This window comes from Crocodylus siamensis, chromosome 4 (genome assembly GCF_052110815.1).
Source record: "Crocodylus siamensis isolate JL-2025a chromosome 4, ASM5211081v1, whole genome shotgun sequence".
In the NCBI taxonomy this organism is placed as follows: Eukaryota; Metazoa; Chordata; order Crocodylia; family Crocodylidae; genus Crocodylus; species Crocodylus siamensis.
The window spans coordinates 132,194,421-132,209,952 of NC_143398.1; the positions used below are offsets into that span (position 1 = coordinate 132,194,421).

The window sequence follows — 15,532 nt, forward strand, 5'->3', positions numbered from 1 at the left end:
AATAGTAAAGCACCAAGGCACACTTAATTCTGCATTTTCACAATTAAAATTTGGTTTGCAGTTTTTTATTCTACTTCATGAACTCTTAAAAGCTTGGCTTTTTTTTTTAATACTGTTAATACTTAAATTTGTTAGTATTGTGCTTCTCATACAAACTTATGTAGCTTGGTCATCACTCCCATGCTACCCAGTTGTCTGATGGTTAAATTATCAATGTGCTTTTTGTGAATTTATTAAAATATAGTAATGTATTTAAAATAACATATTTAAAATATATTTAAAATGCATGTATACCAGTGGTGAACTTGGCTGCTCTCTGCACTTGTCTTATGGGGTTATTCAATGCATATAAATAAGTTGGAGCTGTCTTAGTGTGTGCGTGGATTCTTACCCTGTATTTATTTATTTTTATTATTTTTTTATTTCCAGCATTCTGGAATTGCTACTGAGACAAAATAAGCCTTAATGTAGTGACTGGAGCTAGTACTCCTGGATTATGTGACCCTGAGTGAGTCACTTAGTCAGATCTCTTCCTTGTTCCATAGAACTGGTGCAATAATATCTGACTCACAGGGAAGTGGTAAAACAGTTAGTGTTTACAAAAAGATTGCTATCTTCACATGAAAGGGAAGGCAGGTAGAATGAGGTTGGGCTGATCTAATGTGGTATTGCCAGGTGTGAAAGTGAAGGCTGGCCTCTGTGGTTTACAGATTTTGACTTAGCTTCAGGACACAGAAAATAATCAGAGGCCAGAGAAACCTCTTTAGCTATTCCTTGAACATCTGCTCTGCTGAGGTTAGTTCTTCTCCACTTCCTTTTACTTTCTGTGGTGGTTCTACAGGACTTAGTCCTTGGCCCACTCTTTATTTTCATCTGCAGCTTTTTTCTCTAGGTGATGTTATATACTTGAATTACTTCAGTGACCATCCTATACCAACAGCTAACAAGTTCACCTCTGCTCCTCACCTGTCATTCTTCTTAAAACTTCATTCCTCTTAAATATACTCTAGATGTCAGCATTGGCGATGCCACCATCCTCCCTGATGAAAAGCACCGCAGCTCATGGCTTGTCTTTGATTTTTCTCTCTTTCTTGCCCTCACAGACTGGTAATATAGAAATCTTGTTTTTCCTTCCCCCATAACATCTCTCAGATCCTATTCCTTTCCCCCACATTCCCTGCTAAAACCCATTAAGCTCTTACCTCTTAATCTTGACCACCACAGCACCTTCTCTGTCCCAGCTGGGCCCTTTGTAGTATACATGATAAATAATTAACAAAGAATTCATGTTACCCACTACATCAGGGGTGTCAAACTCATCCTATGTCCTAGGGCAGATCCAGACTGCAGGGCTTCTCACTGGCTGGATCTGAATGCAACAGTGGGGGTTAGCATAGCCATTACTTGCCTCCAACCTCCCCCCATTGCCGATGCACGTGTCTAAAAGGGCTCTGTGTCTGGAATTTAGGCAGCAAGTCCTATGCTCTTGCCTAGCCAATCTACCAGCCCCATGGGCCACACAACAGGGATCTATGGGCTGGATTTGGCCCATGGGCCATAAGTTTGGTACCCCTAACTCTTATCTTGTCACTGCCACTTTCATAGGTAAAAACCCACAGGGGACAGGTCATGCGTAGTGTTATGCAAAGGCAAATGGAAAGGGCACACAGTTTGAGTCCTTATGCTCACAGAGCTGAAGAGCTCTTTGAGTTAGTACCGATAGTGTTGTTAACTTCTCCAAAGGTGCCCTCCTGTCCCCCAAAGCTAACCAGCTGAACTGGCCATACTGGAAAGGAAAGTGTTCTTTGTCCTGTGAAAAGGTACACACCCCATTCCCTCTTGCCCAAAACCCATAGGGGAAGGTATCTTGCCTTCTTTCGCACAATGCATCCCAGAGCTCCTGTTGGCGCAAGGCCCCTTGGCAAGTGCTATATTATGGAATGTGCTAAGAAAAACACAGTTTGCCCATGGTCAAACCAAATGCAGCTCAGTACTTCTAAAAAATAGCTAATTCATCAAACTGTATGACAGTGTGGCTCGGTTGGCAGCATGCTTAAACTCTGGAACCTAAAATTGTGGGTTCCACTCCATGGCTTGGATTTACATCCCCTCTTCTGCTTTAAGAGAAGCGCTGTCCTTTTGATGAATTGTTATGCTGGATTTCCAGCTACTCTTTTAGTGCTTGTTTGATAGTAAAAAAAAAAAAAAAAAAAAGGCTCTGTAAGAGCCTTGTTACTTGGTAATTTTAAGCAGCATCCTGGAGCTCTTAACCCCTAGACTGGCTACATGTTAATAATTTTTAAGTGGCATAAAGCACTCCTTATTCATCTTAAAATTATGCCACTCCATGGCAGGACTATCTCTAGTCCACCTAATTTTACTCCTGTTCCGTTAAGGTGTGGCCACTCTCCAAAATTATTTTGCCCAAGTTGAAGTCCCCCAGAATCCCAGGATGTAGTGCCCCCTCTTGAGGCATGTTCCTGAACCACTGCACCTGACCAGCAAGAGCAGAGGGGCTCTTCCAAGCATGAGCAGCAAGCCTGGGGAGGAGAGGGTACAGGGATGGGACTCCCTGCCCCCACTGGCCTTGGGAGATGGCTCTGAGCAGTGCAGCCTCCCCACCCATTCTGTGCCTAACCAGCCCAGATGGTCAGCACTGAGACCCACACTCAATGCCTGGAGGTGCCTGGCTGCTGGGTGGGGAGGGAGGTGCGTTCAGGGGCTGCAGGAGCCTGCCAGCTACAACCACTGCTGGGTGATTGAGGTGTGTGGGAGACAGCTGCCAGACCCTGCACAACCTGACAGAGTACGGGATCATCAGGAACCAACTTTAGGCTGCTGTGCTGCAGTCTCCAAACTCTACCTTGCTCCAGTTGCCAGGGTGTGTGTCCGGGTTCTAGGGGCCCCATCCTTTTTATTTCCTCCAGAGCTCAGCCCCCTGTACTGCTGCCAGCCGGGTCCAATCCTTTTCAGAGCTCAGGCAGTGCCTGGCTGTATGGCAGCCTAGACAGGGGCAGCACAGGGGGAGCAGGCTCCAGGGAAAAAAGGGGTTGGCCCCTTAGAGCACAAGCAGAGAGCCATTCATGCCCCTACCCTCTAATCTCACCTCTGCTCACCAAGACTCTAGTGCAGGGACAGGCCAAGTCCAGCCCATGGGCCAGATCCAGTTGTCAGTATAGCCATTTGCCAGCCACCCCTGCACATTCATGGGGCCAGTCTCCATGGAAACCCCAGCTGCAGTTGCACTGTGAAAGCTTAAGGCTGGGGTTGCCATCGAGACCAGCCCCAGCTGCACTGGCAGGGCACATAGCAGAGCAGGGCAGGGGGCTGCTCCAGAGCGGCTGGGATCTTGCAATCAGGACAGCTTGCTCAGGAGCCAGGGCAGAGCTGTGATCTGTAGCCTGCACGCTCTGGGCAGGAGCACGCAGGCGGGGGATCACGACTTTGCCCCGGCTCCTTGAAGCAATGACAGCCTGGTCTGGAGCAGGGGGAGAGCCACAATCCTCTGCCTGTGGTCCCCTACCCAGAGTGTGCAAGCTATAGATCATGGCTCTGGCCTGCTCTGGAGCATAATGCCCCATTGCAAGATCCTAGCAGCTCTGGAGCAGCCCCCTGCCCTGCTCTGCTGTGTATCCTGCTAGTGTGGCTGGGGCCAGTCTCCATGGCAGCCCCGGCCTTGAGCTTTCACAGTGCAGCTATGGCTGGGGTCTCCATGGAGACCGGCCCCAGCCATGCAGGCATGCTCTAATGGCAGATCACAGCTGTGCAGGTCAGGGACAGTCAGAGCATTTTTTTAGCCTTAGGTGTGACTTTTCACTAAGCTGAGCAACACTAAGCTGATTAACATCTGTTTGGCTTACAGTGTAAAGTGTAACAAAGCCCTATGGTATTAGTATCTCATCGTGACAAGTTTCTTTTAATTCCTGTGTGTAAACATTAAATGACCAATAAATTCAGAGGTTCAGCAGTGCTTTAATAAGTAACAGAACAAGTGGTGAAACAGTGCCCTTCCTCCACACAGGGTTTCTAGGGTAAATTCAGTTTAACAGATAGACTCTATAACTGCTCCCTGACCTTCTCAGATAGATGCACGTTCAGAGAGAATACAGGTAAATAAAAATAAGTCTTAGCTCCTTCCCCCTCTAGGTATGCACTGGGTACCTTGGCAGTCTTTATCTTTCCTCATTGCCCTCCTTTCTTGTACCCTAGCTTGAGGACTGGTTTCCTCATTTGTCCTGGCCCAGAGTCTTCCTACTGTGGTGCAAGAAGCACATTCACTATACAGGCTGACATCTGTAACAGCTTCCCTTCTAATTTTCTCAATTGATACTTCCTCTCCTTTCAAGGCTCTGAAAACATTTACTTCTTTGCCAGCATCAATTCTCTCTCCCTCTCTCTTTTTCTCTCTCTAGATAATGTTTATCCCTGTGCAGTGTGCAAGCCCTATGTAAGTTCCATGCTGTTAACTAGAGATAGTAGAGAATCTAACACCATTTATTTAGGCAAAAACTGACCTACAAGAATAATATCTCTAAGCATAGCAATATCCATAGGAATTCCAGCAGAAAAGGTGGTACAAAAGAACTCCTGTGAAATTCACTATTATATTCATTTTTAAAAATGAGTTAGTATTTTCTGGCTACAGACTGAACAAGGAAGGAAACAAAACATTCGAGTTCCCTATTTAAGACTACTTTCTCCATGTTTTTTTCTTAGCTCTGTTTAATTCCTGATACCCTAGAGATACAGTTTCCTCCCTCAGCAGAGACTGTGACCTTAAAAATAGTAGACTCCAAAATAAACACTGCAAGAAAGAAAGAAAAAAACCCACTTCAATTGTTTCACATACATGCTAAGTAACCAAAACCATTTCCATGCTAAAGCTGGAACTCATAATCTTTTTTGGAGCTGGAAATTGGGTGTTTGCCTCTTAAAGACGTAAATGTATTTTGTATGCATGCTGAATGTCACTCTTTTCAAGCAGTTCTGTTAGTCCGTAGGACTCCATTCATCAATAATTTGGCTCTGCTCCTGCCACACTTGCAAAATCTCTGTAGCCCAACTTGGTCCATATGGAGAATGCTGGGCTGTCTTATATAATGCTTACTGATAGAGGTCTCCTTTCTTGTACTCACTTAAGATGTGCTTTCTTTCTGTCGGTAGACATAACTGCAGCTTCAGGCCAGCTGCAAGACCAAGAGTTGATCAGGTATAAGCACTTTCTGGAGCTTAAAACTTCATACTCCAATCCATTTACAGAAAAGAATAAAAGGAGGATGCAGCCTTGCTTGGGCTTCCATGTTGGATTGTATCCATGGTGGTGATCCAATCCAAATAGAAGTCCAGTCTGTCCCCCCAGTGCTGCCTTCACTTTTGTCTCCAATTGGCTCAGAGTTCACGTAACACCATTTCCAAGAAAAGAACTGATGACTAAATGGATCTAAAAGAGGGTAAAAGGTGGTAGTGGGAGGTAATGTTTTTATATTAATGGAAGAGTCTAGTCCACACATTGCAACTTCTTTCAGCTGATTTCAGTTAGTAGCTCTACTGTACCTTTCAGTCAGGAGCTCTCTGAAGTTTATGTACATATATATATATGCCAAAGAGGCTGGAAGTACTAGGGAAGGAACATTCAAAGATCTTAAATCCACAACTCAAACCCCCACTGATAAGCAAGTCTTGTACAGGGAGTATTTTGGGAGCCTGGCTGCAGAGCTGTTGTCTTGATACAACTGTATGGAAAAGTTAGTCTGGCCTGGTTCATGAATATTGCTTAGTGGGCAAAAAATTCTTCTGACCTGGCATGAGAAGGTTGGTTTACAACTGAAACAGATTTAAAAATGGCAGACTGTAGGGTCTTCAAACCCCTCTCTTTCAAACCCATAAAGCACGAAGTATTTATCATGTATACAAATGAAGTATTTTGAAAATGAAATATTTTTCATGTACCCAAAAACTCAATCCCCATGCCCTGGGAAGCCTGAGTTCATGCTTTGGAAGTGAATTCTCTGCTGTTTCCCAGGTGTATATGCCAGCTGAATTTGTGCAGTAGAGAAGATATTAAGGTACCAGCATACTTAACTACAAATATAACCTACAGACTGTTTCATTTGGCTTGAAATATGTATGTTGTTTAAAGAGATTTGAAGTCTCAAAACTTAACTTTATTGAAAAGGGAATATGACGCTTTTTGATTCATACAGACAGCTCCGTTCATTTAGCTTAAGGGGAGAGAGGAACAGCTTGAAAACAGGAGGAGAAAAGCAGCAAAAGAGTATTAGTGTACTTTTCCATTAAAGATACAGCAGGGTTTTTTCCTTTTAATCCATCATGTTAGACTAGTCCACTGGGAATTAGTTTTGAAATTAAATATACCAAAGCATTTATGATTTACAAAGAGGAAAAAAAATCCTTAAAATATCTTGTGTTTGATCTATTTGTCTTTGTGAAAATATTGACAAAAGGCAAAAGAATGGCCTTCATTTAGCTTTATTATTGTTGGCTTGCTTTAGTGCTTTCTTATTAAGGAGACAAACTCCTATTTAGATGGCAGATTAACTCTTTCACTGCTTAATAGAAATAAAAAATGAAATGACTGATTACACATCCCCCTGCAGAGAGGATTCTTTAAAACTTTAACCCAGATAATCTTCATGAAATTCCTAGTCCAAAAAAATGTGATGTGTCAGAAGAAATTTTTGGGAACATAAAAATGGCTATGGTAAAATGTATGCAATGTTATTTCAAAATATCTTTAACAAACATCCATGTAAAATCATAAACCTGCCACTTGCAAAAGTAGTTCAGAAAATGAATATGTTATGGGAGAATAAAGAACATTAAAGACCTAAAGAACTGTGTGTGCATGTGTGCTTGCTGTTCACAGCAGTGTTACCTCAAGGTATACCCAAAGTTTTGTTGCCAACTAAGCTCCTGACTATACACACAAATCTTGAGCACCATTTAATGCCTTCAGATCCAGATAGCTGGCTTGCTGGGAGAACAGAAACTGAAGCACCAGTGCTGCTGATGCCAACTTACTAATGCAGCACAAATGCTGCTGCAAACTACAATTAATACATTAGCACCATGCAATAGCTGCTAATCCAATCATGCTGAGCTGCTAAATTACCTTATTTTCCTGCATATGACATGTAGCTTCCCCCCAAATTAGCAGGTATATGTTAAGCAGCAAAGCTAATTTTTTGCCCAGGATACAGGTAGCTAAGGGAATCAAATGACTTTATGGCTCATTGTTCTTCACTCTGCAAGTGTTAATGATTGTCTCTCCTTTTTAATGATCTTGATGTGCCATGGATGAAGCTATGGAACGATTTGTCTCTCTGCTAGCTGCTTCTGGTCACTCTTCTTCTATTTCATGGGCTTTGAAATTCTTTAGCTGTCTTCAGACATGCAGGCATGTGTGGCTTGCAGTGCCACAAACCTCACACCCAGCATGTTAAAACATGCCCTGCACTAAGGCAGAATTTGCTACCAGGAAATCCCAGTAGCAAAAAAAAAACAACACCAAAAAAAAATCAGTGAGGCACATGCTCCAGCAGCATGCACCAGCAGGCGCAGAGGCTCGGCCCTCGTGGCAGACGCTCTAGCCAGCAGCCAAAGCATCTCCCCGCCTCTATTTGTCCCTCAGTTCCTCCAGCATGCCAGGAGGAGTGGGGAAATGGGCATTTCCCTAAAGTGGGGCATTTTGCCCTGCGCCAAAGCCCATGTGCAGAGAGCATTCACAGCAGCAAAAAGTAGCTGCACAAATTTGTGCCATTGCTTTTTTCTCCACTGCAAGAGCATGCCCCTGCATGTGGGAATGTGCCCATAGAGACCAGTTTTCAGCTTTAGTTAAGCAGAAAAGGGAGGGTAAATCAGCTAAAAATTAGGCTCAAGTCCTGCTCCTTGCAGTCATAACTCTGGAAAAAAATCTTTTTTTCCCCTCCCTTAATTCTGCCTTTCAAAACAAGGTGTATATTATAGTCTGGGGTAGGTTGGATGTGAGAAAATATGGTAAATCTGTGTAGCTCAGGTGTTGTTTTGTAGAACCACCACTCCTATTCATATGAGCACTACCACTGCTGCAGTCACTGCCATGAGTGCAGTGTAGCACAGACATAACCCAACCAGGTTTCAAACAGCTAGCTCAGATATTGGGAGCAGTGGTCAACTTCCCAGGGTAGGTTTTGCAGCTTGTGCTGAGTTCTGTGTCACCATGGCTAGGTTGCTGCTGGTACCAAAGCAAACTGGTTGAAAGCCAGCTTAGGTATGTCTATACTGCACTAGAGGTATGCAGGGTGTGTGTATACTGATAATCTTATGGTCACCTTTAAGCCCATATCCACTGATCATCTGTACCCCAAGCCTGGAAGCTCTGCTGAACTTCTTCCCCTGCTCACCTCCTAACCCAGCCTGTCCTGTAATATGTTCAGAGCTTATCCAGGTACTTTAGGCACAAATACAAATTGTTCATCAATTGTTAACAGTTGTGACCTGACTTCTAGCCTTTCTGCACCTCACTTTCACTTTTTACTGCCCATAAGGAAGTACAAACCTGGATAGAAATGGATTCGTAGGAAGGTTCTGCAAGGCAACCTGGGATGCGGTTCAGTGGTGTGTTCAAAAAATAAGCACAATGTGGATAGCTTTGGTGTGGGGTGGAGGCTATGGTATTGACAGGGAAGACTGGTTCATGTGATTCCAGCTGGTAAAGAACAAGTTAGACCCTAAATATCAGACACAGTACAGTCTGTAGCTACTCAACTTGAAATCAGTAGGGTCAGATCTTTGCTTAGCACATATTTACTTTTCACACTCACTTCAGATTTTAATTAATCAACAGGACAAATTGTCTCTCTCGATAGGTATATAAATCCCATGATGTCAGTGGCTGACCATCTCCCTAAAATTTATGAATTTATTATCCCAACACATGTGACATACTACCTGCATGTTACAGAGTACAAAATGAAGACTAATGGGTTAAATGGCTAAAGGATAACAATTATCTATGTGGTTTCACAGAGATAATTGGAAATAAAGCTTGAAGTAGCACCCCTTGGGCTGACCTGTATCATCATCTTCACATGAAGAGCTGATGAGGGGCCAGAGCCTATGCCACATGCAAGATCATTTAAGTCCTGTTGGCCCACAGATATATGAAACAAGTGTCAAGATGTGAGGGATGTAGTTTAATTAGGTCATAGGTTTATTAACTTAATTCATCTGGCTATTATCCATCAATACTTCATGTGGTGCAGGTCATCACTCTCTCCTCTCATATGTCCAGCTGTGCCTGAAGCCAGTCCCCTGCCTACCACTTACAAACCTGTTCAAAACCCAAGGCTTGGACTTCACTGCCCTCCCCTTGTAATAAGGGTTATGGGGCTAGGAGTGAGTAGCTTGTCTCTTTGCTGTACCAGACATTAGGATCCCTAACCTTATCCCCTGGCTATTTTAGAGGATGCCTTTCTCTAGGTGCACTTCCAACTAGCATATTGTTAGAGAACTGCACACCGTAAGGAAGAAATGCCCACACTAAACACCTTCTAACTGCTATGTGGTAAAATCTTAACCTTGCTCCTAATGTGCCCCATCAGGTCCAAAACCTACTGGGGAAAAGGTGAATGGGCCTGGCTCAGCTGGCAGTGAGGGGGAAAATTCCTACTCAGTCCCCACAAAAAGATGACTGTTGCAATACCTACAGAAGACTACAAAACAGGTTGGAGGGTGGATACATGCTCTGTTCAGTGGACAGGATATATGTTACTCTCATCCTTGTCCAAAGGGGGCTATCGGAGTTTGTCTGCCCAGTTGCCAGGCGCCGGTGATCTCCCTTATTTAGCTGCTGCCTCCCAACTAAAGGAGTTGATTAGACAACACATGATCATCAGACAAAGCTCACCCACCTTTGAGGCTGCAGGGCCTGAGTAGAAGGTAGTAAGGCATATATCTTGACAGAATCTTCTGAGCTGTCTTAAATTTCAGCTGCAGAGAAAAACACGGGCCCACATCTTTACCTTATGCTGCTTGTCATCTTTCTCCCTTTACACAGTACATTTTGAGCTTAATTATACTCACTGCTCTTGCATATAGTAATTCTCTAGCTGATTAGGGGTGGGTAGCGAAAAGAAGGGGAGAGGTGTGAAGTATGTATATTATACATGAATATACAAAGTTTCCACTATATAGGGTGTAGTTGTATGTTATTTCAAAATATAACCAGATGTATCTCTGGAGGAGGTTTATTACAGGGGAGAGATGGTAAAGGGCCTCCTTAGTGGCTCTCAACTTTTCCTTTATTCTATTGTTGTGTGTCTGTGGAGAGGGGAGATTTGCCTTCTCATTGAAATCTAACAGGAACCTGTGATATGTACAAAAAAAACAGGCATTGCTTTATTAAAACAATTCTTTTAGTTGTCAAGGCAACTGTGCTTACATAAATGATGAAGAGAAAAGGAATTTATATAAAAAGATACATTAGGTTGTTATGGTAACTTTCATACTTTGAAAATAACAAGAAAACACTTCAAGAAAACACTTTGGGGTGTGTTGTTGTTGTAGCTGCCTTTTTTATTCCAGCTGGTATTTACAACCTTAGTTTTATCCCAATTGATCATAAAAAATCATAGCAGCAGTTCTATATTCACAATACTGTAGTAGCATTTTGTAGTTCCCAGAGTATACGTGGCCATTGAACTCTTCTGTTAGGAAATACCAGCCTTGCTGGATGAACCAATATTCCTCTGACAGGGCTGGGTACAGAAATAAGCAGTAGTAAGGCTGGCCCTAATGTTTTGAAGTGGGGCAGCAAAATAGGTTTCTATACCTGTTTCCTTGAACTTGGCCAAATCCTGCATTCAGTAAAACACAACATTAGGGATAACAATGGCATTAGGACTTTCATAAAACCGTAAGAGTGGAAGGGACATCAGGAAGTCATGAGTCCAGCCTACCTCCTAAGGCAAAATCATTCCAGTCTAAACCATCCCAGACTAATGCCTGTCTAACTTGCACTTAAATTTCCAAGGATTGAGATTCCATAACCTCTCTGGTTAGCCCATTCCCATATAGGCAGTCCTCGACTTAGGGTGTTTTGACTTATGGTGATTCGCACTTGCGGCACTCCACCATTTACACCCATGTTAGTACTTATGGCACTGGATCCTTGCACGTAGGCACTACAGGGAGATTTACAAGAAGAAAAAGGGGGCAGTAAAATAAACATCCCTAGATCAGTTTCTCAGAAAGCCATCAAGTGGCCCTAAGTCTCCCCAAAATCTTCCAAAAGAAGCCCTTCTGAATTCCATGACCCCAAGAAAGTGTTTCTTCACCTTCTGATTAAATAAAATTGTATGTGATTAGTTACTGTATTGCCCTGTTTAATTGATTTATATACAGTACACTTCAGAAAGCTTTGTACTGTACAGTGTATATCATTTATTTTTGATTAAATGGTTGCTTTAAATATGGTTTTTATGGTCATTTCTGTAAAAAGTTGGGCATCAGGCCCTTGGTCAGGAACATAATCCCTATTAAAACATTGTTTCTATGAGAAAATCAGATTTGACTTGCATCATTTTGACTCACAGCGCCTTTTCCAGAAACTTAACCTACCATAAGTGCGAGGACTGCCTGTATTTAACTACCCTCATAGTCAGAAAGTTCTTCCTAATGTCCAAGCTAAGTTTCTACTGCTGCAGTTTGAGACCCTTGTCTCTGGTCTTGTTCCCTGCTGGCACATGGTATAGTCTATCTCCATCATCTTTACAACAACTTTTCAGGTATTTGAAGACTTATCACATCCTCCCAAATCTTTGTCACTGCAGTGATTCTTTTGGATCCATTAGACCAGGGGTGTCCAGACTTTTTGAATGAGGGGCCAGATCATGAACTTTTTATCACCTAGTGGGCCGGTGAGCCATATTTTATTCATATTTTATCACCCTACCGGCCATATGTTGGACAAGCCTGAAATAAGGCAAAGCTGGCATAAACCCCCACCTGTGCTCAGCTAGTGACAAACTACAGCAAATGATGTCCTGGACCAGCTATCCCAAGAGCTGGGCCTCCCTTCTGCCTACTATGACTACCATTTGAAGGCACCCCCAGAAGATTTTTGACAGCCATGTTAAAGTGTGTGACCAAACAGATGTAGCTGGTGCTCTCATGCAGGCCAAGGGGTCACCTATGCCATTGTTTCCCCAGGCCTTGCCCACACCAGCAACACTGCTGTCCAAACTCTTGGCAATGCTTGGGCAGACGCAACTGGGGCCCAGCCAATGCGTGAGATGGGGGATGGCGGAACTGCAGGAGCGAAGCTGGCTCCCAGCCTGGCAGGGTTTCAGGCCTGGTCTACCCAGGGCGGCTTCCGATGGAGAAGGCCTCAGGGGAACATGGCAGGAGAGCAGTGCCCAGCCCAGCTGCAGGGAGCAACAATCCCTGCAGCCACTCCCGAGCAGTGCAGCCCCATGAGCCAGCACTGGGGGGGCCGGAGCAAGGTGCTGGCTGCACCGCAGCCCCTTGCTCACCTGCCGGCACGGCCCCGCTCACCATGGTGCCCGGCTGCCTGCACACGCAGCCCTGTTGGCCTCTGCACTGTGAGCCCAGAGCGCAGGGCCCAGCGGACACCGGCTCCCGCTGCCTTGTCCCACAGAGGTCATGCCAGGACCCACCTGCCAAGGGCCCCCCAGAGCTACCCTGCCAACTGCCTGTGCCAGGCGCTGCGCCCTGTTCCCACCCTGCAGCCACCAAGCCCAGTGGGTCCTGAGAGGCAGGCAGGATGCCGGGGGCAAGGGGCTGAGCCGAAGACAAGTAAAGCGGGCGCTGTCCACAGTTCATCCTGTCAGGCACAGCCAGGGCAGCCCCACGCCGCACCACCCTCGGGGCGGCAGAGGGACCCAGCTCATGTGACTATGAGCCCAGCCCCATGGGAGTGAACAGCTCCCCTCCCCTCCCCCACCTGCCTGTCCCAAGCGAGGGACCTTGAGCCACTGCTTGGCAGGCCACATGTTGGACAAGCCTGCAATAGACTAAAGACCTTTTATAAAAGTGGAAGATCATTTATGCTCTTGTGGATCTTCTCTGCTGCTGAACAAGTGGAGGTGTTTTTTGTGCTAGATTTGCATGACATGTCAACATTTAAAAGTACTTAAGGAACAAGTGTCCAAAATAGTGGCAGTCAAAAGGCCATGAGCATAGTAGAAAATTGTAGCTAGTTTTCTCCAGAGACAGAATCCAAAGTAGACAATTTGGAAACTGTATCAGTGCTGAAATTAACACTCCCAGGCCATTCTTGAAACTCAAAAAATTTTCATTGAAATAAAATGACAAATGACATTTTGCTAACAAAATAGTCTTCTCTTGCTTATTCTTTCATTTTTATTCCAGCTAGCTAATCTACCAACATCATCGCCAAGCCATTTTCTTTTTTCTCCTTTCTATCTGCTGTTTTCTGTCATTTGCTTTTTCTCCGTTCAACTTTTTTCTCATTTTCCTTTTACACTCACTCCATATTCTGTCATTCACCCTCTCTCATTATATGTTTTCAATGTCCTGAATCAGTTTCTTCTCTTCCGTTCCTTTTTGCTCAGTTTCCTTTCCCTCCACCTTTCCCCTGTCTGTACTCCATAATAAGAATTATGTAATCATTTTGACACATTAATCAATTGTCATAAAAAGTCTGTGATGGAGAATACGATTATCCAAATTTTAAAACAGGAAAAATTACAGGAGGCAGGTTAAATGACTTAATCAAAGCTGCAGATAGAGCTAGTGTCAGGCCAGTATTTGCCAAGCAAGTATAAGAAGTCTTTTACTTTCTACATCTCTCTCCCAGTACTAATAAGCTGTTCCTTCTTGTTACCAGACTGACTACTCAGCAGAGTAGCTGGCATCCTCCAGAAGGGAGCAGTTCAGGTAGTCCTCTCCTTAAGAAACAAGTACATTTGTGATGTGGTGTAGTGTGTCCCTCATGGAAAAATGAAAGAACCCCTGCCTCTTAATTTCATGGGCCTCACAGCCACCCCTTGCCAGCTGTAATGGAGGGCAAGTAGCTTACCGTTTTAAGAATTCAATTGTAAATCTTAAATCCTTGCAGTTGGTCTCCATTTCATGGCATAAATGGCTAGAGAGAGAATTTTTCCTCCCAAACAAAAGCCAAGATTAGCTTTGACAATTATGGAACATCCAAAAGGAAGAAGCAAGCATTGTGACTCCAGTAAGCCAGCTTTTTCTCTTGCGGGCCAGTAGAGGGGTGGCACTGTGCAGCCCTTATTAATATGGTTCAGTACTTATGCACAGAGTGCTCACTGCTAATACAGTCTAAGACAGATCTCCTTAATGTTTTTTGTCTCGAAACAAAATAAAGCAGTAGAGTATTTAGAATCCTCATTTCTAGGGCAACAGGTAAAACTCAGTGGATTCATTTCTCTGAATTTTGCACAAACATATTTTTCTCTGTCTTATTCCTTTTCAAGTTTCCAGATGCTAAATTTTGTGTCAAGTTTCAAGTTGAAAGAAGCCCAAAAATATTTTATGAAAAATCCGTAAAACCACTGAACTTCATCTGGCTTTGCAAGGAAATCATGTGAAACCACGAGTTTCCCACGCTTTCAGTGTGAAACCTTAAGTTAACTCAGAGTTTTTTCTCCCCTCAGATGGGGCTAGCTTAGCTCAAAAAGGGCATGACCCTTAATGAACTTTTTCATGAACCTTGGCCCAGTTTCAGCTTTGTAACAAAACACGGAACCAGCCAGCTTTCTGTGATTTGGGAGTTTGTAACAAAAGCAAAGCACAGCTGTAATCAACATAGCCTTTAAATCAGTGGTTTTAGAGATGGTTCATAACCTTTGAATGTACAGTATGTATATTAAACTTGGCAGGCATCTTGATTTTGGCAGCACTGTCCAAGTTCTGAAAGAGCTGTTCCACCTGTTGTCATAACATTCCTACAGATTGTTAGCTCCACTGGAAAGAGATATGGAACATTGCAAAATACATGTCTTAGTGAAATCTCTCTCTCATAAAACACAGAGGCCTGTATTGTGTTTTAAGCCACAGCCTGTGTTGAAATGGTGAGGAGTTGCTGAGCAGCTGGCCTCTTCAGAAGCATTCCTCTGGAGGCTGTAGTGGAGCACAGTCTGGAGTGGGAGGTCTACCACACATGAGGAAGTTCAGCATCTGCTCATACAGGATAGGCTTGGATCCACTGGCAGTATGAATTGTGAGTGCTCCCCTTTCTCTCTTCCTTTGTGCGCCAAGGCCCATAAAACAGTCCTATGCCCTGCTATCCCTCCAGAACCTCTAAAGGGAGTTTTATTATGTAACCTGGAAATTCTTCATGTGTAAAGGTACATCAGCATGCAGTGTTATTGCTACATGTGTTGCAGAAGTTTGCAAACAAACTTTTAGATTCCAAATGCCTTCTACTTTTTTTCTCTAAATTTTACTCGTGAAGTTGTAAAACACTAGCAAGCACCATCTTATAAAGGATAACTGTGCAGAAGGTGTTTCCTACGCCCTGTGTGAT

The 15,532-nt window shown here is 43.8% G+C and overlaps 1 long non-coding RNA gene across 4 annotated transcripts in view; it reads left to right on the top strand.

The window, feature by feature from the left end:
• LOC149866508 (uncharacterized) overlaps positions 1-15,532 on the top strand; it is a 129,659-nt gene that overhangs the window by 71,856 nt on the left and 42,271 nt on the right. Inside the window, exon 5 of one of the 4 annotated variants that reach the window (XR_016441910.1) lies at positions 430-6,841. The exons of the other annotated variants lie outside the window; for them this stretch is intronic. This is a non-coding gene — a long non-coding RNA (uncharacterized LOC149866508). Of the gene's footprint in view, positions 1-429; positions 6,842-15,532 lie in introns of those variants that run through there. 4 annotated transcript variants of the gene reach the window in all.